The sequence below is a fragment of the Molossus molossus genome, unplaced genomic scaffold, assembly GCF_014108415.1.
Source record: "Molossus molossus isolate mMolMol1 unplaced genomic scaffold, mMolMol1.p scaffold_m16_p_24, whole genome shotgun sequence".
NCBI classification, from domain to species: Eukaryota; Metazoa; Chordata; class Mammalia; order Chiroptera; family Molossidae; genus Molossus; species Molossus molossus.
In genome coordinates this window covers 2,269,150-2,292,926 of record NW_023425360.1, presented here as the reverse complement: position 1 = coordinate 2,292,926, position 23,777 = coordinate 2,269,150, and positions in this window count along the sequence as shown.

Here is a 23,777-nt window from a genome sequence, read left to right as displayed (position 1 = left end):
GGGACACCCTGAGGAGTACACACCTTTTTTTGAAGTGAATTGACTTCACATAGCAATTAGGAAGTGAATCGCAGGCTAAGAATGTGGGCCTGCCCCTTGAAATCGGCTCTCCCTGGTCGAACAATAGCGACACAGCCTCCCTGCTGGGATGTGAGGGTGGGGACAGTTCCTGGGTGTCTGTCCTGCTCTGTCACACACACGCACTGCAGACAGCAGGGGTGCCAGAGATCTTTGTTCACAGTTACAGCTGGGACAGGCTCCTCCTGTGCTTTCTCCTGGGGCTGAGCCTATCACATCTGGCTGGGGGGGGGGGGTTCTCGGGCCAACATGTGTGCGGTGCACTGGGCTAGAGGGTGGGAGAGAGGATATGTGGTCTCAGAAACAGCCGGCTGCGGTGGGACTGGATCAGGACTCCTGAGTGAGGTTCATTAAGAGAAGGGCTAAAGGCAAGAGAGGGGACTTGTGGGGGGTTTTTGGTGGGGAGAGTGTAGGGATTCTGGGGATAAAGGGGCCCAAGGGCCAAAGTGTGACCAGAATGGGAGAGGGTACTCCTTTCTCCTCGCTCTGCATGAGCTCAGTGCATGAGGGCACCAGGCACCCTGGGCCTCACGGAGGACTCAATATTTGGGGTTCCCAGAGCCAGGCCCTGGGGCGTGCATCCTGCCTGGGCAGGTCCCTTTGGTCACGGTGGCACAGGCGCCCTCACGTGGCTTCACTGCCGCAGACCCGAAGGAGGGGGATGGCGCTCAAGAAGGTGAGCACCTGCGACACCCCTCCTCCTCCGCTTTGGGGGTCCAGGGAGATGGGTAATGAGCCCCCATCTGTATCTGCAGGCAGGAGAGATCCAAGTGAACAGAAATACTTATCTCCAAGTAAAATGACGTTGACCATGCGCCTTCTGATTACAAATTGGTGTTTGTTTACGGGAGGAAATTTGGACAATGTAGAGAAACCACACAAGGAAGATCAAAATGACTCATGTGCCGAGCCCCAGAGGTCGCGACTCTTTACATTATGTATTACACACAGAGTTCTGTAACTTACTTTATCCACTTAAAAGTAGATCATGAATCTTTTCGCATGTCAATAAATGTTCTTTTGCATTATTTTTTAATGGTCGTTTAGGATTTCTTTCTGTAGGCCTGCCAAAAATTATTTAACCAATCCTTCGAGGGGGCATCAAGGTGGCTTACAATTGTTAGCCATAAAATGAAGCTGTGATGAAAGCCCCCATAAATGAATATATGCACACATGCCTAATGAGTTTCTCAGAGTGAATTCCTAGGAATATAATTGCTGGTCAAATGCTGTGCACATTTTTAAGGCTTTGATACACATTGGCAAACTGCCTTCCAGAAAGATTATTTCAACTTGCACTCTAACCTACAAAGTATGAGAGAATGCCTATTTCCCTGCAACCTCACCCAAATGTGGCATTATCAGTCTTTTCAGATCTTGTCAGTGTGAGAGTAGAAAGCGACAGTGTTTAACTGTTCACATTGCCATTTCTTTGGTTTTTAGCAAGGGTAAGAGAAACATCTTTTCACTAATTTCCTTTCTTCTTTATGTATGTTGCCTGTTTATATCACTTGTTGGTTTTATTGAAAGATTGGTGTGTTCAGCTTTTTCTCATTAATCTTCAGAAGCTCTTTATATACTATTGTGAGTCCCTTATTTTCACGTCATGAAGACTTCATTTCTGTTTGTCTGTTCCTTTTTGTTTTTGCCTTACAGAAGTTTTAAATGTTTGTGTAGTCAGAACTGTCAACCCTACTGTTACGTCAACAAAGGTTTCTTCTTATCAAGAATATAAAAATGTAATTCTCTATTTCCCCTGAACATTTATAATTTTCTCATTGACATTTACATCTTTAATTCCTCTTGCATGTCTGACAAAAGTAAGGGCCTAATTTAATTATTTGTCAGAAGTCTGACCATTTCCCTCAATGTTGTTATTTTTTTTATTATTTTTTAAACTACATTTTCATTGATTTAAAAAAAATTTTTTTTAGAGAGAAAAGAAGGGAGAGGGTGAGAGGGAGAGAGAAACGTCGATGTGCGAGAGGAACATTGATCGGCTGCCTCCTGCACGCCCCCTACTGGGGATCGAGCTCACAACCCCGGCTTGTGCCCTGACTGGGAAGCAAACTGGGACCTCTCAGTCCATGGCAGGATGCTCAATCCACTGCACCACACTCCTGGGCTATTTTTTTATTTTTTGTTAATCCTCATTTGAGGATATTTTCCATTGATTTTTAGATAGAATGAAAGGGAGGGAGGGAGGAAGGGAAGGAGAAAGAGAGAAACATGGATATGAGAGTGACATATCAATTGGTTGCCTCCTGCACGGCCCCAGGGATTTGAACCCCAAACCCTAAGGTCCGTGGGTGGATGCTCTAGCCGCTGAGCCAAACCAGCCAGGGCTCCCAACATTATTGATTGAGCCTTCTATCTTTTCTCCAAAGGTTTAACTATGATCGTTTTGATTAATATTATCCTGATTTTCATATGCTTTATTAATAATTTGTATTTCCTGCCCTGGCCAGTTTGGTTCAGTGGTTAGAGTGTCAGCCCGCGGACCAATGAGTCATGAGTTTGATTCTGGTCAAGGGCACGAACCTTGGTTGTGGTTCTTCCCCAGCGCTGGTCGGGCCGTGCAGGAGGCGACCAGTCCATGTGTCTCTTTCACATCGATGTTTCTCTGTCTCTCCCTCTCCCTCCCTCCCTGAAGATAAATAGAAAAATAGTTTCAGGTGAGGATTAAAAATAATAATAATTTGTATCTCCTCTTTAATAAGTGCCTTTGTCTTTCTTCTATTAGCACCTTTATTTCTTAGGGATTGAAAAGGACACTTGATATGTGGAAGCCACAAATCCTGTTTTGTTCAACAATGCTGCAAATACTTTCCCCCAGCTTTACCCCATGTATTAATTTTCATACAATGTTTGGGATACGGAGGATCCTCTAGTCACAGTAACTTTTCTGTGTGTGGTTTCTGATTTGTTTGTTGTGCTGGGAACACCAGCGATGACCTCATCTTCTACCTGAGGAGACAAGTGTAAGATCTATGGGATCCTTCTCCATCTCCACCCGGCTCCCAACCTCCCCTCCTGGAGTGACAAGGATCACCCATGTGTACTGAGCCTGCTCCGTGCCAGACACCGTTCTGACCTCTTCACATGTGGCTCGGCCTCACGACTCTACAAAGCGGGCCCTGTTAGCATCCTCAGGCGACAGGAAGCGAAACTGAGGCCGAGTCATGTCATTGGCCTGCGGTCACACTACTGCCAGTGGCTGAAAAGGGGGCATCGACGCTTGGAAGCACTTCGAGAGTTCAAGTCCTTGATTCTTCTCAGTCTTGCTGCGTCTTGACAGATGCGGAGAGAGGATGACCTTGGTTTTAACCTTCGTTTGGTGGCATGGCACTAACATCACTTAGTCAACTGTTCTACAAACATTTGAGCTCCCTGTATGTGCTGGGGAGAAAGCCAGAGGCAAAACTAAAGACAGTCCCCAACCTACTGAAGCTGACGGTCTATCGGGACTGAGAGAAATCAATCAGCATCACAACAACAAACACAAAGCCACATCCAAATAAAGCATCGAAACCCCACCCAAAGGACAGGAACGCAGTCCTGTGAGAGTGGACGGTACATGCTTGAGGAGGGGGTGGGTGTTAGGAGACAGCTTTTCCATCTGTCTCACATGTCTTATATTTATCAATTGGTTCCATATTTGGGAGAGGAAAAAAAGGAGCATTATTTATCGACTGTTCCTCCCCTCCTGCCCGCCTCCCCCCACCTGTAGGATACATCTTGAGAGTATTTTCTCCATTCAAGGCTTTGTGGTACTAAATCAACTCCTCTAACCAAATGCAGGTGGAGACATCTTGAACACAAGGCTCGGTGCCCACCGCCGTCCTCCATTCCCTTGCTCGGGGGACACTGGGGACCTGAACGGGCAGCCTGGTGCCCTCTGTTCTGAGCTCCAGCATTACGCCTGAAGCTGATTTCCAGGGCACACACATGTCAAACAGCAACAGCATGAGCACCACAGAGAAGGTCTATCCCTTACCCACGATTCTGCACCCTCCACACGTCTACAGCCTCACGAATGCAGGGACTTGGGACCCCATGTCTCCGGCTAATGTGCCCAAGTTCATATTATTTACAAAGAGTGCAGACTCACACCCTCTCTGATCCACAGCTTGTCCTCCCTGCCCAGCTAACCAATGGTCACTCAAGGACCCTGAAGGTATAGAAAGACCCTTCCCTGGCCATTGGTCCTGCCTCAGCAGGTGTCAGCTGGCCCTCGGGGTTCTTACAGCAGGAATGGGGGCTGGCACAAGCTGGGGGGGAGGAGAATGACACATGGTCCCTGTGTAGCATCTGATGAGAAGGGACACACCGCAGCTTTTTCATCAGTCACCAGGTGGCACAGCATAGGAATCCCACTGACACCTTGAGGGGGGTTGGTTCACACCACTGTCTTTGGGCCCCTTTGCAAGTCTGCATTTTGGTGACTTACTGTCTATGGGGAGGGATTGTGGCTGGAGATGACGGAGGTGTCCAGGTTGCATCATGTGGAAGCAGATTGCTGGTGATCTTGGGGAAGCTTTGTGTTGGTACGGCAGGTGAGGGCAGACCCAGCAGGGCAGTGTGGCTGGCATTTATGAGGCCTTAACGCTGTGCCAAGCGTTGCGCTGAGACATAGGAGGGAGGCTGGTCAGCCCCTCTCCTCAGCTGACTGCGGAAGTACTCGCATCTAGATGAGTCTGGGGGCTCCCGAGCTCCCCCAGTCTGGTACCTGTTTGCATGTGTGGACTTGGGTAGTACAGTGATACCTCGGTTCTCGAACGCCTTGACTTTCGACCAAATCGGTATTCGACCAAATCGGTATTCGACCAGGAGATTCGAGAAACTTTTGTCTTGGAATCCGAACAAATATTTGGAACTCGAACTTCTGAGATGAGCCGAGTTGAGCCGAATGGCGTTCATTCGGCCCAGCGCGCCTTGCTCGCGTCCTCAGCGTGAGTGCAGAGAGAGAGTCACGCTTTGTGGAGAGAGTCACGCTTTACACTGAATTTAACCCTTGGACATACTGCACACTTTTATTTCTTGTTGAGACTTATGTTTTTCTACATATTATATACAAATTAGGCCAGTAAATAGGCATTTTCTGGGGCTTGGAACGAATTAATCCAGTTTCCATTATTTCCTATTGGGTTTCATTGCTTCGGTTCTCGAACAATTTGGTTCTCGACCGTCCTCCTGGAACGAATTATGTTCGAGATCCGAGGTATCACTGTACAGAGTTTACTGAGGTTGTCTTGACGCCTCTCCTACCATGATTGACAGGCCTCTGACAATCCCAGGATTCCCATAGCAAGCCCCCCCCCCCCCCAACCAGTTCCTTCTTGGAAGAGAAAGCAGCCCCATTTCCCTCCATTCTGCGGAGGAAAGGTGACCTGGCATTTCTGGAACCTTAACGAGCACACTTAGGTTCAAGTTCAGGTGCAGGATGTGTCTCACCTCTCAGCCAGAGAAGAGAAAACCAAGACAGCAGGGCGCTGTCCATGCCGACAGCCACGTCTTCACTTACCATTATTTATTTCTCAGCTATCTTGGATCCCAGGGCTTATACTCTCAGAATCTGCTGCCGGGCCTGGCGAGGACCCTGGAAGGCAAAATGCACACGGTGGGGGCTCCCTGTGGCAGTGGGAAGTCATCTTGCGCGATTTAAGGGAAAGGGAGACCGCAGGCCTTCTGAGATCGTAATTATTTGTGGTTGGGATGCTGATGTGTCTGAGACAGAGCAAGGTTGCTGTTGCCAAAAAGAAACCCCAAATTGTCCCACCGGTGTGGCTCAGTAGTTGAGCGTCAACCCCTGCACCAAGAGGTCGCCGATTTGATTCCTGTCAGGACACATGCCCAGGTTGTGGGCCTGATCCCCCGTGGGGGGCATGCAGGAGGCGGCCAGTCGATGTTTCTCTCTCTCTCTCCCTCTCCCTTCCTCTCTCTCTAAAATCAATAAAGGGAAAAAAATTTGTTTAAGAATCCCCAAATTTATTAGCGAATGGGGCATTGCTATGACACTGTCAAAGACTGGACACATTGTTAAGTATTGGTTATCACAGGCCTTCAGCAAGCCTCTTCCCTCTTTTGTCCGTCCCCAGACCCCATTCAATCCATTATGCAATATGTATTTATTTGAGGAGGAAGTACTCTTAATGCCCATAGAGTCTAAGTATCCCTTTTAGCTTCTTGAATTTAGAGTTATAAATACGTAAGATGTTTGCGCAGTGGTCTTTGATGGGGGTGTTTATCTCATCTGTGAAATGTTGAAAGGTATGACATATTCTCAGAAGTCAACTAACTGGGCCTGTCTCTCTTCCAGGAAAGGGACCCTCTCTGTATAACTGCTATTCAAGGTCAAGAAATGGAAAACCCAACTCAAAATAGCTCAGACAGCCCAGCTGGTGTGGCTCAGTGGTTTGAGTGTTGCCCCATAGACTGAGAGGTCCAGTTCAATTCTGGGTAGGGGCACATGCCCGGGTTGCAGGCTCAATCCCCAGTAGGGGGCGTGCAGGAGGCAGCTGACTGATGCTTCTCTCTCACATAGATGTTTCGATCTCTCTTTTTCTTTCTCTCTCTAAAAAAAATCAATAAAAACATATTTAAAAAATAGCTCAAACAATAAAAGGACTTATTGGTTCTTGTAACTTGAAGGACAGAAGTAGCCAGGTGGACTTCAAGGCTGGTTCGATCCAGTGGCTTAATGAGAGAATAAAAAATTGTGTTTCTTGCTACCTCTATGCTCTGACGTCATCCTCTCTGTAAGCAACATCCTAAAGCTGGTCTCCCTCATGGTGGCAAAATGGCTGCAGCAGTCCCTGACCTCACATAGAAACACCATGCTATCCAGGACATGGGGGAATGTCCTTTCCTAAAGTGCTCTCAGAAAGGTGAGCACGCTTTTTTTCATTTTCATTTTTCAGAAGTGCCTCACCTTGTGGCCCAGAGACCCGAATTGGGTCACACGCTTATCAGAGAATACTATGGGGTGACTGACTCGGGCACCCACTGTGGTGAAGTGTTTGTGATTGCCCTGGTTGGCTCAGATCAGAAAGAACTCATCTCGGAGCATCTGTATCACATGTCCTCTCCACAGTGGAGTGAGGGTGAGGGTGAGGAGTTAGTGCTGAGGACATTACCACCTTCTTCCTAGCATCCCTGGCAAGGGGTGACCCAGCTTGTATCCCAGGAACAAAAAGCGCATCACTACTGAGGCAGCTCATGCTGTCACAGGTCAACGCGGCCCCTTCTCGTAGGAGACACGGGCTGCCCCAGGCATCTGCTGTCATCTCTGCCATCTGATGCCTCCCACAAAAAAGCCAATTTCTCTCTTGAGAGACAGCCATTCTTTCTTCTGAGCAGAGGCGGGGGCGAGGGAACAGGAAGAAAACGAGACTTGACTGTCCTCCTCCCCCGCGTGCCTTCCTCGGGGCTCTGCCATCAGAAGACCCCTTCTGGAGCTGTGTCTGAGACCAGATGTGGTAGAGAGAGGCACATGCATGACACCCTAACGGAGTAGGTGGAGAAGACCTTTGAGATGTTTGTCTTAGGGTGGAGGGTGGTTCCTGGTGCCCATGCAGCTGCCCTGAAGGGTGCGCCGTGTCTTGCTTGTGCCCACGTCTGGGATGGGGCTTCTCTCCCAGGGCCAGTCCAGTTCGCGTGGGATTGTGGTGCCTCGAGAGATGATAACGGCCCCTCCCGCCATGAGACCAGGGAGGCGGGTGGGGAAGACACGTCTCTTCAGCAGAAGACGCAGGGCCGAGAGGAAGGAAACCGATCAGCTCTCTCCTTAAAGCTTCCGCCTGGCTCCACACGCAGGCAGGACTTTAAAACCTGGGACTGAGTTCTGCTCTCCTGCTGCCTCTCCTCCGGGACACGGGGCGTCTCTGCCCGGCGCGGCCTGGGGACGGGACGGGGCCCACGGGAACAAAGGGCAGCACCCTGCCCGGGCCTCAGGTGTGACAGGGAGCCGGAGCCTGGCCACACTGGCCGCCCCGCTGTGATGCTGTTTGTGAGAGGACGGCACCCCAGAAAGCAGAGGACACGGACTTGGCCGGGGAAGCATCTTCAGCTTCCGAAGACACGCGTGATCCTGAAGATGGAGACAAAGGCTTCCCTCGAAATACATCTATTGCAATAAATTGAAATCCCTAGGGGACAGACCCCTTTCTTCCTTTTTTTTTTTTAAGGATTGATTTTAAGGAGAAAGAGAAAAACATCAATTTGTTGTTTCACTTATTTATGCCTTCATTGGTTGATTCTTTTGATTCTTTTTTTTTTTTTGCTAATCTTCACCCAAGGATATTTTTCCATTGATTTTTAGATAGAGTGGAAGAGAGAAAGGGAGAGACATCAACGTGAAAGAGACACATTGATTGGTTGCCTCACACATGACCCTGATTGGAGCCAGGAATGGAACCTGCAGCCCAGGGACGTGCCCTTGACCGGCAATCAAACCCCTGACCCTTCAGTCTGAGAGATGACGCTCTAACCGCTGGGCCAGAACGGCCAGGGCATCGGTTGATTCTGGTATGTGCCCTGACTGGGGATCGAACCCACAACCTTGGCATACGAGGATGATGCTCTAATCAACAGAGCTACCCGACCAGGACCAGACTCTTCCATTCACTCTTTTTTTTCTTTTTCTCTTTTTTTTAATCCTCACCCGAGGACATTTGTTTTTGCACTTGTCTTCAGATAGAATGGGAGAAAGAGAGGGAGGAAGAGAGAGAGAGAAACATCAATATGAGAGAGACACATCGAGTGACTGCCACCCACAAGACCCCAAACGAGGCCGGGGACAAACTGAAACCGAGGTACATGCCCCTAGCAGGAACCGAACATGGGCCTCTCTGGACTGCGGGCCGATGCTCTAACCACTGAGCAAAACCGGCCAGGCCTCTTTTGTGTTTTTAATAAATAGCAAGACATCGATTTTTTTCCTTTTAAAAATGATCAGACCATGAAAAGAGCGCTATGTCTGAACCCACCCGGAGCACGATGTGAAGACGTGGATTCCGATTCAGTAGACCCCAGGCTGGGCCCAAGACTCTGCGTCTCTAACAAGCTTCCCCAGGAGCTGGTGGGAGGCACCTCACTGTACGTGCGAGAACGTGGCAGTTGGTAAAGTAGCTCCAGGCAGGAGGTGGCATCCCTGTCCCCATCTCTCAGCCCCAAGATGGACATTTCATGAGATGCAGGAAGTGTGAGTGATGGTCCCGCATGGAAGCTGAGGACTCAGAAGTGGGGGGGGAGAAAAACCAAAACAAAAAACAATGTATATTCTGAGTTTCTTAAAAAAGGGAAATGATGTTCTTGGGCAGCCTTGCTATTCGGAAACAAAAGGTTTTCATCACGCTTTGATTAAAGGTAGGCCCATCGACCAAACCGCTGACACAGCCCCTTTTGGAAAATGGTTGCCAAATGTTGTGGAATCCCCTGGCCTTGCTGGCCCTCCCGTTGGCTTGGAATTCTGCGCTCCGGACAGATGGATGTTTGGGAAATTACTTTGTGCACTGAGTGCTGCCGACCCTGCGTGATTATTACCGAAACCGCCGCTAACGAACACTTCCAAACCATGACTCATTCCCCCGACCTGACTCTTCACGGCGTCTGCTTAGCCGTACCGGTCCTGATCGCCCCTTTTGTCATCGGACTTGAAGACAGGTGCCTGGTCTCCTTTGATATACCGTACATGACATCCTGACAAACCCTCCCCTTTAATCACAGGACTCAGACATGTGCCACCATCAGGAGTGGGGCGGAGCAGATGTGTTCCTGCAGGTCAGATGGGATGAATGTATTTGGAGCATACACTTGGCATGATCTTTAGATTAACCCTGGGATCTAGTTTTAAAATAAAACCCCACGTTTTTCACGGGGCAGGAGATGTCACAGACAGGAGCTGTTCACAGAGCGAGAAAGCGAAAGGCCCCCCGTCACGTCTCATGAATCCACGCAGAAGGACGACACGACGTGCAGAGGTTCTTGGGCCACGGGGCCTCGCGGTTTTGAATATCTAAAGAAAAACATGCCTCCACATTCAAACACCCAAAGGGACATATATCTGTGCATTTCACAGCAGCCTTGTAAATAAAAGCCGATAGGTTATTTGCTGCACGTTTTAAATTTTTAAAAATTTTTAATCCTCACCCGAGGATATTTTTCCATTGATTTTCAGATAGAGTGAGAGGGAAAAGGGAGGGAGGGGGAGAGAGAGAGAGAAACATCGGTATGAGAGAGACACATCAATTGGTTGCCTCCCACACGACCCCAACCAGGACCGGGGATCGAACTGCAACTGAGGTACATGCCCTCGACCAGAATGGAACCCTCAAGTCTTTGGTTCGTGGGCCGACGCTCTAACTGCTGAGCCAAACTGGCCAGGGCTGCACATTTTAATTTTTAAAAAGTGTGCCGCCAGGTGCATGTCCAGAGTGGGCTCAAAATAAGTTAGTATTATTTTTTCTGACAACCCTGCAGGGCTGTCTTCTTTCAAAAGGGGATTAGGTGTTCAACAAAGGGTCTGTGTTGATGGACGGGCTCTTGAAGTGCTGGGAGGAGGTGCCGAGTGAACCCCATTATCTGGGGATGGCCCTTTTATGCCTGAGACGTCTGGGGCATCCACCCATGTCCTGCACCCCGGCTGAAGGCCGCTGCATGTGGGCAAGGAAGAGCCATGCCCCATGGGGCTGTCTGGGTGCACTGCCCCCGCCCCAACCTGCCTGCTCAGGAGCCCAGTGCTGCTTGGCTGACCATGGCACTGGCCCACCTTTCCCGGCAAGTGCCACCTGCTTCCTCCCCGCCCTTCCTTCTTGACCATCAGCGTCAAGTCTGAAAAGAGAGAGGCCAAATGTACTGCTCTCGAATTTCTCTCCCTCAATCCACAAGCAGCCTCCTTGTTTTCACTCGGGGAGGCAGGATGAGAAAGACTATAGTCTTTGATGACGTAGATTTGAATCCTGGCTCGGCCACTTACTGACCGGAGACATCGAGCAACTGGGTAGGTCTGCGGTGGAGACAGGTTTGTAGTCTGAAAGGTACACTTGGATCCCCGTGGAGACTGGACCCGGGTAGAGGGCGGAGCACAGGGGGTGCAGGGAGGAGGCTGTGGATGGAGTTGGGGGAAGTGTCCTGGTGGAGTTGGAGAAAGCACACGTATCTGAGAAGATGAGGTACGATCAACAGAACCTGTCATGGGGTTTTGGTAGAAGAAACAGAGAGGGGAGTCTCTGCTCACTTCACGCAAATCACAGGCAGAGTCACTGCGAAGCGTATATTCTATTTTCCTCTCTAAGCAACATTGTGGGAACCAGCTTGCACTGCAGGGAGGCATTTCCAATTACAAAATGATTCCAAGCAAAGGAAAGAAAAAGTTTGCTCGTATCGCGCAACGCCATAGAAATTTCCAAACACAGCTAGAACCACAAAACCCGCCTGAAATGAAGTACCCCAATGATTAAAGAAAGAAAAAGGAAAAAAAAAAGGAAATCCAGGAAGGGAGGGTGCAGAGATAGGACGGTTCTCCCCCAGAAGCCGCAGCCCCCCGCCGCCTCTGTCTGTGGCAGCTCCCGGGGGGTTAACTGCAAACCATCGAGCACAAACTCTCAGCACTCCATTATTCCGTCTGTAGACAAGATGAGACACCGAAGTCCCAGTGTGGGGCGGGAGACCCAACCATGCTGTGCAAAAGCAACATGAAGACCACGGTCAATACTGGGAAATACCTCCGGAAGCTTTTATATCCCCGAGACCATTAGACACAGCAGACGCGATCTGTGCAAACATCTCCGCGTCAAACTATGAATGGATAATGGAACCTACGAGGATCAATGAGGCATTGCAATTTGCAGATACAGAGAGACAGACAGATGTAGGGAGACTGTGGGATGCTGGGATTACAGCTCACCCAGGGTTTTTTTGTTTGGTTGGTTTTTTTTGGTCTGTTTGGTTTTTTTGTTTTTTGTTTTTTTTTTTGGTTTGTTTTTTAACAAAAGTTTTGACTAAACAGACTGGTTATCAAGTGTAGCCGTTATAAAATATTTGGTAAGGTTTCGGTTTAAGACCGTTGTTCTCAGCCAGAGGCAATTCTGCCCCGAGAGGACACCTGGAATTATCTAGAGACATTTTTGGTTGTCACAATGGGTGTGTGTGGGTGGGGGGCTGGCGGGGAGGGTAGTGCTTCTGGTAGAAACCAGAGATGCTGCTAGGCTTCCTACAAGGAACAGAATCCCCTCCACTCCCGGAGACAACAAACTATCTAGTCTCAAAGTCAATAGCATCAGGATTGAGAAATGCTGGTATAAGAGGAAAAAGTCATGGAAGATTAAAACAGGTTGCATGCCCGGCGGCGTGAAGCTGGACCCTCCTAAAACAAGGGCAGGGAGTTGGATTCTTGCTCCAAAACGTGCCTAAGACAAAGCCGATGTCCGCCCCTCAGGCAGGCCCTGTGGCTGAATTACCTAGTTCATCTCGGCCACGCCTTTTGTTGCTCTAATAAAAATCAGCGACTTCTGAGAATCTTGAGTACACAGTCAAGTAAGAGAGAAAAAAAATCTTTTAAAAAGTTTCTACGTATTGATTTGAGAGACAGAGAGAGAAACATCGATTTGTTGTTCCAGTTATTTATGCGTTCATTGGTTGTTTCTCATTTGTGCCCTGATGGGGGAATCGAATCCGAAACTTTTGTGTATGGGGATGACGCTCTAACCCACTGGGTACCCGGCCAGGGCTGAGAAAAGTGTCTTAATGAAACAGGAATCCTGTTGTTGGTCCCTGGGGGCTCCTGCAAGTCTCTCGTACCCAAGTTCAAAGGCAGACTGGGAAGTGACAAGGGCTGGGCCACTGACTTGTCCAGATTCCAAAACAAGTTGCACACGGGGCCACCGTGTTGAAAGGCTCACCGTGTTGGTGTTTGGTTCAGGAGCCCAGCCTAGACTTGTGACAAGCCCACACTTCCTCCAACAAATGTCGGGGTTCTGCCCCGCACCACCTCTAGCTTTCACTGTGTCTTCTCAGGTGCTCACAAGTCATTAGATAAACCAGGATGGGGAACTGCGGAGAATTTTGTCTCGGGTCAAACACATTTTAAGTGTCTCAATGCCCAGGAGTAAGAAGGCTGATTTCATTGCTTACTATTTCAAAGTGGTTTGTCTCTGCTGTCCTGTTCAGCCCAGAAGAAACGTGTCCCCATCTTTCTGCGTCTATTCTCACACCTGGTTCTGAAGCGGGTGTCCCTTGGGGCTTGTTAGATCAACTCTCCGCTTTTCTGTAACTTCTTTTGCCCCCTCCCCTTCCTTCATGGGTTGATGCCCTGACATGAAGGCCGAGCCCCCTTGGCTGAACTCAGACATCTCTGAAGGGCCGGCCCAGCCTCCTCCTCCCGTGGAAGGAACTGAGCCTTTGGTCACCATAGCATTTCGGTGTATTTCCTTTGTCCGCCTAGTTCTGCTCCCCTCCCCTCCCTTCCACAGCTGCTGATCTCTGATAAACGTCCCTGAATCAGTCTCAGATTCCATTTCCAAGAAACCCAAAGGGAGGAGCCTGTGTTGGCTCTCCACACCTCCTCCTGTCTCCACCCAGACTTCACTCATTCGAAGGACATTGACTCATCCAAGGTCACACCTTTTCCCTCTGTTTCTCATCATGTGTGGGGTTCGGGGAAAGGAGTAAAAATGCTGTCCTTCTTGCTATCTTTAAGGAGTTGACGGAGTCACAATAACTTAATCCTTCCAACTCAATTTAGACATGATTTCAAACTTTCGGAAAAGTTGCAAAAATAGAACAAAGAACTCCCGTGCACGCTTTATCCAGATTCACCAACAGCTTGCATTTTGCCCCAGTTCCTTCTTTATCATTCTCTTTCTCCGTATGTGCAGGCAAATCCACATCCATCATAGGTAAGTGCATGTTATCATTGTTAGTATTATTTGAACAATTTGACAGTAGGTGTCAGACATGGGCCCCTGACATAGACTGAATGTTTGCACCCCATTCCCCCAAATTCACGTGCTCAACTGAATCCCCAGAGTGATGGTGTTGGAGGTGAGGCCTTTGAGAGGTGACTAAGTCGCGAGGGTTGAGCCCTAAAGAACGGGATTAGTGCCCTTAAAATAGACCCCAGAGAGCTCCCTAGCCCCTTCCGCCGGGTGAGCACAGGGAGGACTTGCTCATTTGCTCCAGCCTGGAATACTCAGAAAGTAGCTTCTGAATTGCTAACATATCCCTCTGTGGGAAAGCAAAGCTAGCTAAGAGTGCATTACGTGCCTAAAAGTCTACTTATTTTTTAGGTATAATGTGCATGCAGTAAAATGCATAGATCATATGTGTACAGTGTGCTGAGGTTTGAACACTGTACACACTTATATAATTATCATTACAATCAAGACATAAAATATTTTCATCCGCCCGGAACATTCCCTCATGCCCTCTTTTAGTAAATCCTAGGCCCTACGGGTGACCACTGTTCTGAATTCGGTCCCCACGGTTTGGTTTTGCCTGTTCTGGAACTTGAACTTCATGTTTTTGGCTACTATGAATGCAGTTGCTTTAAACATTCTTGTACAAGTCTCTTTAAGGCAAAATGTTTTCATGTTTCTTGAATACATCCTGAGAATGTCATACAGTGCTCATATGTTTATAAGAAGATGCCAAACCATGTTCAAAGTAGTCCCATTGTGTGTCCCCGCCAACGCTGTGTGACTTCCAGTCGCTCTGCGTTCTTGCCAATATTTGGTGTTGTAAGTTGTTCCAGTGCATGAGAGATGGTATCTCATTATGGTTTCAACTTGCATTTGCCAGGTCACAAATGATGCCAAGCATCTTTTCATGGGCTTATTGGTCATTTGTATTTCTCCTTCTTCTTTTTTCATTTACATTTTTAAAAAAATTAAAACTATTTATTTATTTATTTTTGTTACAGATGTCCCTCCTTTTTCCCCCTTTGACACCCCCCCCCTTCACCACACTGTTGTCTGTGTCCATTCATTATGCATATATGCATATTAGTTCTTTGGTTTATTTCTCCTCATCCTCCAACCCCACCCCCCAGCAATGAGGTTTGTCAGTCTGTTCCCTAGATCCATGACTCTGGATCTATTTTGTTTGTCATCTTATTGTGTTCATTTTACTCCACAAATTAGTGAGATCATGTGGTACTTGTCTTTCTCTGACTGGCTTATTTTGCCTAGCATAACACTCTCCAGGTCCCTCCATGTCAGCTCAAAGGATAAGAGGTCTGTCTTTCTTACAGCTGCATAGTACTCCATTGTGTATATGTACCACAACTTTTTTATCCACTCATCTATTGATGGACACTTGGGCTGTTTCCAGATCTTAGCTATTGTAAATAGTGCTGCTATGAACATAGGGGTGCATATATTCTTTCTGATTGGTGTTTCAGTCTTTTTAGGATATAGTCCTAGAAGTGGGATCACTGGGTCAAATGGCAGTTCCATTTTTAATTTTTTGAGGAAACACCATATTCTTTTTCATAGTGGCTGCACCAGTCTGCATTCCCACCAGCAGTGTACTAGAGTCCCCTTTTCTCCACACCCTCGCCAGCACTTGTTGTTTGATGATTTGTTGATGGCGGCCATTCTGGCAAGTGTGAGGTGATACCTCACGGTTGTTTTAATATGCGTCTCTCTGATGATTAGTGACATTGAATGTTTTTCATATGTCTCTTGGCCATTTGTATGTCCTGTTTGGAGAAGTCTCTATTTAGGTCTTCTGCCCATTTTTTAATTGGGTTGTTTGTCTTCATTTTGTTGAGTTGTATGAGTACTCTATATATTTTGGAAATTGATCCCCTAACTGATTTATCATTGGCAAATATGTTCTCCCACACAGTGGGTTCCCCTTTCATTTTAATGCTGGTTTCTTTTGCTGTGCAGAAGCTTTTTATTTTGAGGTAGTCCTATTTATTAATTTTTTCCCTTTGTTTCTCTTGCACTAGGTTATGTATTGGTGAAAATTCTACTACGTGTGATGTGAGATTTTGCTACCGACATTTTCTTCTAGGATTTTTTTGGTTTCATGGGTAACATTTAAATCTTTTATCCATTTGAGTTTATTCTAGTGTATGGTGTAAGTTAGTAGTCTAGTTTCACTTTTTTGCATGTAGCTGTCCAATTTTCCCAAACCATTTATTGAAGAGACTGTCTTTACTCCATTGTATGCTCTTGCCACTTTTGTCAAATATTAATTGAGCATAATGTCTTGGGTCAATTTCTGGGTTCTCTGTTCTGTTCCACTGATCTATATGCCTGTTCTTGTGCCAGAACCAGGCTGTTTTGATTATAATGGCTTTGCAGTATAACCTGAAACCCGGAATCGTATATCTTCTTTTGTGAATTGTCCATTCAAGTCTTTTACCGATTTGTAATTGGACTGTTTGTCTTTTCATGTCAACTTGTAGGAGTTCTTTATATTTTCTGAATACAAGTGTTTTGTCAGACGTATGTATTGTGACTGTTTTCTCCCGGCCTGTGGTGTTTTTCCTTTTCTCAGTGGTGTCTCTTGATAAGCAGGGTGTTTTGGTTTCAATGCCATTCAGCTGATCAAAACTTTCTCTGTGTGTGTGTACCCTTTCATAAGAAATCTTTGTCCAATCTGTTTTTATCTTAGACGCTTCATAGTCTTAGCTTCTATGTTTACATCACTAATCCATCTCAGATGAATTTCTATATGTTTATCCGATGGCTTTTGCTCTGTTTATTGAAAAACTTTCTTTTCCTCCATTGCGTTGTCTTGATGCTTTAGTTGAGCATCAATCATCTTTATATACATGGGTCTCTTTCTGGACCCTATTCTCGTCCATTAACCCATCTATTCATCCCTACACTGACACCACATTTTCTCGGTTACTTTAGCTTTATAATAAAATTTGAACTCCAGTAGTATGTGTCCTTTGGTTTTCTTTTTCAAGATGGCTTTTCCTCTTCTGGGTCCTTCGCCTTTTTGTAGTTAATGCATCTATTTCCACAAAAAATTGTTCTTCAGGATTTTGACTGGATTAGTCTGCAGATTAATTTTGGGGAGAATTAAAATCTTAACAAAAATGTATCTTCCAATACGTGAACTTGGTGTAGACTTGAGCTGGACTTCGGCCCTTCGGATTTCTCTCTCACACAGCATGTGTACGTATATGTAGGTCTGGTACCTGTGTTGGACAGCTCTAGTCAATAGACATTATTTTACTCTTCTTCCACTGAGGTGGAAACTGAAACTCCAGCCACTAGCACCTGCCTGGCTCAGAAGCAGGGATGTTATGTCTCTAAGCTGATTCTGGGAATGGTCAGCAATAGGATGATCAGAAGAGGCCAGCTCAGCCTGTGGCTGTCCTGTGCAGTCACCCAGGGTGCCACATGGCATTGCTGGGAAAGGGGTGGTTAGAAATGCGGGGATACAGTCCTGGCTGAGTACCAGTTTGTTAGAGCATCACTCCAATATGCCAAGGTTGCAGGTTCGATCCCCAGTTAGGACACATACAGGAGCCAACCAATGAATGAATGCATAAATAAGTAGAACAACAAAGTGATATCTCTCTCTCTCTCTCTCAAATCAATAAATAAAAATGAAAAGAAATGGGGAGGGGGTAACACATCCCGAGTGAATATTATAGAATGCTGGGGGAGAGAGACATTGCAAAGCTTTGGCTAAAGGGGCTGGTGATTCGAAGAAGTTGATAGAAAAGTGCCCACCCTAGGCATAAGCATCCCATGTAAAATATACCTTCCCTTGGAGTGGATGTCCCATTGCGGGCCAGGCTGACTGGATGGGTCTGAAAGACAGACGTTTACTTCTCAGGGCTGGTCACGTGCGTGGCCATTTCACTGCAGCAGAAAATATCAACAACTCTTAACAGGTGAAAAATAACTCCATGCTTCCACATCAAGCCCAATATGTGCATTTTCACGACAACCCCTGGGATGTTTGGGGACAGGTCCTATTATCTGTATCTTAGAGAAGAAGACATGAAGAACTTGAATGGTCAGGTGCACCATTGGCAAATAGAGGCATCCTTGCTCCAACCCCCACACCGCCTGGTCTCTCTGCTCCACACTGATCTATAGTCACTTTCAATCCCTCCGCCTTAAGGCCCCGGAGACCTCCACATCCTGGGGGAAGCCCTGTCGATGTCTAATTCACCTTCTTGGCAACTTCTCTTCTCCATAAATCTAGACTGAGTCCAGGGTGAGCTCCTCTGTCAGATTCTGTCTCCGCCGTGCCTTAATTAGCCCAATGGAGATGGAGCGCCACGGCCATCAGGTCTAGAAATCAGACGTGGGAAATCCCCGGTGGTGCTGAGGCCATTACTCCTCAGCCTGGGCTCGCTCCTGGGCTTTTAAGCACATTAGCGCGCTTTGCATTGACTTGACTGGCTGCACCGTGCGGCTGACTCGTCAAATTACCTCTCATTTGTACAGCTCACCTGCTGTTGCCGAAGCACTTTCCTGGCATTGGGAGCTGCTGGATGGTCCTAAGGGATCTGCGGACTGGGCCTCGTGTTGTTGGTGGGGAAGCTGAGACCTGGCTGTATTGGGTAAGTGTGTATTTAGTCTCCTTCCAATGGTTCATGTGTGCATCTGCGGTGGTTTTATTTTTTTCTTTTTTCACATGGCTGGATCTCTATGTCTTAATGTTCTTAATGTCTTCATCTGTAAAATACAGATAATAGGACCCATCCCCAAATATCCTAGAGGTTGTCGTGAGAATGGAGAGCACGTATTGGCTTGACGGAGTAGCACGGAGCTCCCGTCTGGCAGTTTAATGAGCCTCCGAGTGAGGCTCTGTTTGAGGTAGAGGGGGGGCTGATTCATTCATGACTGAATATGGGCCCTGTGGCCCATCCAAAGGAGTATCTTGGCTTTGGGGTTGACTGCCATCGTCTCAGTTATCTGGACTCACGGACGGCGGGGGGATCTTAAGTTACACAGATGCCCCCGTAAGCTCATGGAAGCAAACCAGATGCTACCCAAGAGTGAGGGCAAACCCAAGACACACCTGTGATCTTGAGACTTCACCTGAGATCAGTGTCACCTCTCCGGAGGGAGGGGCGAGATGGAGAGGGACACTCCATCAACCCACCCATCCGCACCCCTAGCACCTACCATGTGCCAGTTTGGGCTCCGGAGAGACACAGGGATGGGGCTGGTTGGAAGGTCCTGAAGGAGAGGCAACCTGGCAAAGTAGGGTCTCCAGAAAATGGTTCAGGCATCAAGAATCCCAACTGCCAGCAACTGGGGCACGGCCTCCGTCCCCAAAGCCCCTGCAGAGACACACTGGGAATGGGAGTTAAGGCAGCCCTTGCTGGGAGCTGGATCTCATCTTGGAGACAGAGCTAAGGAGACAGACCAGGGAGTGCCTGGTCCTGGCCAGTGCACCAGGGCTTTGACTTCACTTTTTTTTTCTTTTATCCTCACCTGAGGACATTTTTCCATTTTTTGTTCAGATAGAGTAGGAGGAAGAGAGCGGAAGAGAGAGAGAAACATCAACATGAAAGGAACACATTGGTGGCTCCCACCCACCCACCCAACCGGGACCGGGGACAAACTGCAACCGAGGTACATGCCCTTAGCAGGAACCGAACCCGGGTCTCTCTGGACCGCAGGCTGATGCTCTAACTGCTGAGCCCAACTGGCCAAGGTTGTGACTTTACTCTTAAGTCCTTACCCAAGGCGGACTTTATAGCTCAAGTCCTACCTCCAGCCTGTCATTCTGGGGCTGGTCTTCCTTCCTTCCTTCCTTCCTTCCTTCCTTCCTTCCTTCCTTCCTTCCTTCCTTCCTTCCTTCCTTCCTTCTTTTTTTCCTTCCTTCCTTCCTTCCTTCCTTCCTTCCTTCCTTCCTTCCTTCCTTCCTTCCTTCTTTTTTCTCTTCCTTCCTTCCTGCCTTCTTTTCTTTCTTCTTTACCTGAGGATATGTTTTTATTGATTTGAGAGAGAGAAAGAAACATCAATTTGTTGTTCCACTGATTCATGCATTCATTGGTCACTTTTTTTAAAAGTTTTTTTTTCATTTATTGATTCTAGAGAGAGAGGAAGTGAGAGGGAGAGAGAGATAGAAACATGGGTGAGAGAGAACATCGATTGGCTGCCTCCTGCATGCCCCCCATTGGGGATCAGGCCCACACCCTGGGCATGTGTCCTGACAGGAATTGAACTGGCGACCTTTCGGTGCGTGGGTTGATGCTGAACCACTGAGCCACACCGGCTGGACCGTTGGTCGCTTCCTGTATGTGTCCTGACCAGGGATCGAACGTGCAACCTTGGCGTATCAGGACAACGCTCTAAGCAACTGAGCTACCCGGCCGGGACTGTCTCCTAGAACTCGACCACCTGCTGTCTTCATTCACTCTCAGCCCCCTTCCCAGGACTCCGTCCTCGTGGGTGGCTAGACCGAGAGGTTTGACTGTTACTGGTTACAAGTAAAACCTCAAAACTGAGAAAATTCTACAAGCCAACGATTCCGCCAAGAAAAGCCTTTGTCCCCAGTTGTAAATCGGTGGTGGAACATAGAACCTGAGATTTTGTGAAGTTTCTCTGACTCTCTCTTTTGAAGAGTGTAGTGACGTCAGGGCACCAGGAGAGGGGTGCTTGCAAAGAACCTGTGGGTTTCGGTTCACAGACCTGGTAACACACTGGGTTAGGGGTCCTCTGCGCCAGAAGTCCACACTCATGGGTGTCGACTCCACATTTCACATCGAGAGTTCCGTCTTGGAACTCAGGGACAGAGGCTGCCCAGCAAGGTTTTCAATCTGTGCCCGTAGGTGTTTTACCCAAGAAAAAGAGGAACTCTGAGGGGAGAAAACACAAATAAGAATATAGTTCACAACATATCAAACTTCTCTAGTGTTTCATCCAAGAAAGTGTGGCCAAGAATATAGATCTTCGGATGTTGGGGTGGGGCCGGGGATGGAGACGGAGACTGGAAAAGCATTGCCGGCCCCCTGGGCTGTTTGGGGTCGTCAGATCTGAGCAACACTGGCCGAGATGCCCTGTCCTCGAAGTGGGCTCAGCTCGAGGAGAAATAGTGATTCTGACCTCAGCAATCCCTATGTTAGTTCATGTTCGAAAGAAGTGGTATAATTGGAAAAAGAAGATTAAAAGTATCTCTACTTGAATGACTTAGTGTCCATGAAACTGTGTCCCTAAAAAAAATAATGGGCTGGCCCTGGCTGGGTAGCTCAGTTGGTTAGAGCATCGTCCCGACACACCAAGGTTGTGGGTTCGATCCCTGGTCAGGGCACATACAAGAATCAACCAATGAAGGCATGAATAAGTGGAACAACAAATCTCTCTCTCTCCCCCCCCTCCCCCTCCCTCTCTTCCTCCTTTCCTCTCTCTCTCTCATCAATAAATAAAAATAGGCTGGAGTTGGTGATGGCAGCTGCATGTACCACAGTCCCCAGGGAGGGGTCTGGATGTATATCCCAAGAGGCTGGCTTATTTCTAAAACATTTAAACGAGTAATGTCCTCTGACTAATGTCTGCACCCGTTGAGGGTGAAGTGGAATTCTGGAAATTAATCCAGAATCTTTAGGAGACAGGTGGGAGGTCAGCCCTGCTGCTCTGTGGTGGTAGATGTGGGCTGATGGTGAGTTGAATGAAGCTTAAGCCTCGAAGCCCCTGGGTTGCAGGGCCCTGTCCCAGGATCAGCAGCTCCCCCTTCAGGACGGAGTGGAGAAAGCAGCCGCCCCAGCACCACAGTCCCCACATCCCTGCTCCCTGCTAGGAGGCCACGTCTACACCCTCACCTAACACCCGTCATAGCACCTAATGAACACAAAAGCAGATAGGAAAAGACGAAAAGGGAACAAAGAACAGATGGGAGACGTAGACAATAGCAGGACAGTAGATTTAAACCCAACCATATTAACGATCCCATTCAACGTCCTGGTCAATCGACCGTCGGAGAGTCTCAGATCAGATTTATTTATTTTTTTATCCTCACCCAAGGCCATTTTTCCATTTTTTGTTCAGCTAGAGTAGGGAGGGGGGGAGAGAGAGAGAAACATCGACGTGAAAGGGACACATCGAGTGGTTGCCACCCGCACGACCCAACCAGGGCCGGGGACAAACTGCAACCGAGGTACATGCCCTTAGCGGGAACCGAACCTGGGTCTCTCTGGACCACAGGCCGACGCTGTAACTGCTGAGCCAAACCAGCCAGGGCTCAGATCAGATTTTTAAAAGGCCATCTACAGGAAACCCACTTTAAAATAAAGACAGATATGGGTTGCAACTAAAGGGTGGAAGAAATCTCCATGGAAACACCCCAGAAGCCTGCCTGGTCACAGCACAAGTGCCTGTGGACTCCGGCTCCGTGTGTGCGTGGACTCCCGGGCCTCTGGGACGAGGTGCGCCTGCTCCTTCCTGTGGACTACCTCCTCTGGGGCCTGCGGACCGAGCGCCTTCCGTGTTGCATAGTAAGATACGACCCCAGTCCTCCGCTGAGCCGTCCGTTCCCAAATCGGTGCCTTCCTACAGCTCCCTCCCAGAGCGCCGCTGCCTGTGCACCTTTCCCCTCCGAGCGACATACCTCTTGTGATAGGCCCGCGTTAGCCCCTGAAAACCATTCTGTGCAGCAGTCACCCACGCAAGGCAGGCACTCCTAGCTCCGTTTTGTGGAATTCGGATGGACACAGCACGGCACCGTCCCGGACAGCCACGGCCGTGGTTGGAGAGGAGGATGGACACAGGCCGGCAAAGCAGGGCCGCCTCACTGGTCAGCCGCCAGGCTGGCTCCATGCTGAGCCCCCGCCCTCTCACACGCTGAAGAAATCTGCACATCTGCAGGTGATTAAGGGGAGCAGAGGGGTGGTCCGATCCCCTCTCAACCCAGACCATGCACACATCTAATTCTAAAGAATGTCCAACAAATTCTTTTCAAAAATGTAATTTACTCCTTACTAAAGCAATACGCGTGCATAATTTTCAAAGTCAAATGATACGCTGTGACTTACAGGGGAGTAAGCAGGACCCGCCCCAGCTGCCCTGAGCCCGATTCCTGCTCCCCATCCCCTCTGCTCGGCGAAGCGGTTCGAACCCGGCGCTTCTGCACCGCGTGCTGCTCGCGTGTCCAGAGCTCGTCCGCTGACTTGCTGTCAGCAGAATCCTCTTTGGTTCCTGGAACCAGCACCCCCTCTTCCCTATTCAGTCGTCATCGTTTTACACAAATGAATATTTGGATGGTCGTTTGGGCGGCTATGCAGATATCGCTCACGGGTGTAATGTGTGCTGGATTATGACTTTCTTTCCCATATTGTGCCATTTTTAAGGATCACCTTTTCCGATTCACTTAGGTGCAGAACTGTTGGTTATCACTGGTTCGGCCCCAGACATTCCAAGGTGTTCCTCTTGCTCAGACAGGCCGGCGCCCCTGTCCGCTGAGTGATTTCCCCGGGGGACAGTCCTCCTGGTGTCTCTGTGCTCAGAGTTGGCTGGCGGGGGGCAGGTCCTCAAAGCCGACTTGACTCTCCTCTCTCAACCAGCCTCTCTGCTCCAGCCCCCCGAGACTAAGTCTCCTGTGTCCGCAAAGACAGGCAGGGTCGTTCCCTGCTGTGTGGGCTGGGCTTGGACTCCGGGGTCCCCCACTGCTCCTCATTCAGACTGGACCCTGCTTCCCACCGAACCCGCCCGTTCTCTCTGTTTGAAGGTGCCCACACCTCGATCCCTGGAACTCCCCGGGCTTCTGCACCCCTA